We start from the raw sequence: 1987 nt of genomic DNA, 5'->3' as shown, positions 1-1987 counted from the left end.
GGCCTGTTGAAAAACTCTCTGGTCAGCATGAAGTCGGAAGCTTTGCGCTCGTCACAAGAGACAGGGGAAGAATATTCCCTTGTTGATAGCCAAAGCACCCTCAGGTCTGTTTCTCAGCGCATATCGGAGGAGGTGGAGGTGGAGGAGGATGAGGAGGAAGAGGAGGAGAATGTTGGTGAGACACAAGAGGGGACCATTGTTGAGTCCTTTACTGTTCAGCGTGTATGGGCAGAAGAAGAGGAGTTGGAGGAGTTGGAGGAGGAGGAAATGGACAGTCAGGCCAGTGAGGGGAGTGAATTCTTACGCGTTGGTACTCTGGCGCATATGGCAGATTTCATGCTAGGCTGCCTATCCCGTGACCCTCGCGTTCAAAGAATTTATTCCAGCACCGATTACTGGGTGTTCACTCTCCTGGACCCACGGTACAAGCAAAATCTTTCCACTCTCATCCCTGCAGAGGAAAGGAGTGTGAGAATGCATGAATACCAGCAGGCCCTGGTGCACAAGCTGAAACAGTATTTCCCTTCTGACAGCGCTAGCGGCAGAGTGCGTAGTTCTGCGGGACAAGTAGCGAGGGAGAGTAGGCGAGCAGGCAGCTTGTCCAGCACTGGCAAGGGTACGCTTTACAAGGCTTTTGCCAGCTTTATGTCACCCCAGCAAGACACTGTCACCTGTCCCCAGTCTCGGCAGAGTAGGGCTGATCTTTACAGAAAGATGGTGAGGGAGTACGTAGCTGACCATACCATCGTCCTAAATGATCACACAGCTCCCTACAACTACTGGGTTTCAAAGCTGGACATGTGGCACGAACTGGCGCTGTACGCCTTGGAGGTTCTTGCCTGCCCTGCCGCTAGCGTCTTGTCCGAGCGGGTTTTCAGTGCAGCTGGTGGCATCATCACCGATAAGCGTACACGCCTGTCGACTGACAGCGCTGACAGGCTGACGCTTATTAAAATGAATAAAGGCTGGATTTCTCAGAATTTCCAATCTCCACCAGGTGAAGGAAGCTCAACCTGAATAATTGATCCACTCCTCCTCCTCCTCATTTTCCTCCTTCTCCTCCTCTTTGTACAGTAAAGCAGAGGAAAATGGCTATTTTTTGACAGGGCCCACTGGCTCTTGTTATAGTACTTCATGCATTTAATTTTTCTGGAGGGCCACCTACCCGGTCCTCTGTTTGAAACAATTTTTGTGAGTGCCACATACAGGCACTCAATCTATTCCATTTTACTGCAGGGCCACCTACCTGCTCCTCTGGTTTGAAACATTTTTGTGACTGCCACATACAGGCACTCAATCTATTCCATTTTACTGGAGGGCCACCTACCTGCTCCTCTGGTTTGAAAAATTTTTGGGACTGCCACATACAGGCACTCAATCTATTCCATTTTACTGCAGGGCCACCTACCTGCTCCTCTGGTTTGAAACATTTTTGGGACTGCCACATACAGGCACTCAATCTATTCCATTTTACTGGAGGGCCACCTACCTGCTCCTCTGGTTTGAAAAATGTTTGGGACTGCCACATACAGGCACTATCCAAATTAAATTGTCTCCATAGCAGCCTCCACACGTTGTCTCCATTGCTACCTCCAAAAGTCGTCCATATAGCTGCCTCCATACATCGTCCCTTTATCAAACGAGGTGTGTCAGGCAGAAATTTGGGTTGTTTTCATGGATTCCACATCAAAGTTGTTAACTTTGTCGCCACCCTGCTGTGTTATCCACATAATATACTGGCAAACTTTTACCATTTAGGGATATTATTTCAGCGCTTCTTGCGCATCTGTTTACATTCCCCTCACCCGGCATATCCTAAACTTATAAGAACGCTACTACACTTGATCTTATACAAAAGGTTCTTAGAAGTGCTGTTTGGGGAGTAGCCTAGAGACAGGGGCTTGAATTGGCGAAAGCTCGCCTGGCAGCGGAGCGCCAGCTCCATGCGCATCATGCGCTTCTTGCGCATCTGTTTACATTCCCCTCA

The sequence above is a fragment of the Engystomops pustulosus genome, chromosome 8 (assembly GCF_040894005.1).
Source record: "Engystomops pustulosus chromosome 8, aEngPut4.maternal, whole genome shotgun sequence".
NCBI lineage: Eukaryota > Metazoa > Chordata > Amphibia > Anura > Leptodactylidae > Engystomops > Engystomops pustulosus.
The sequence above is the reverse complement of the archived record's forward strand: the minus strand, read 5'-3'. Positions refer to the sequence as shown.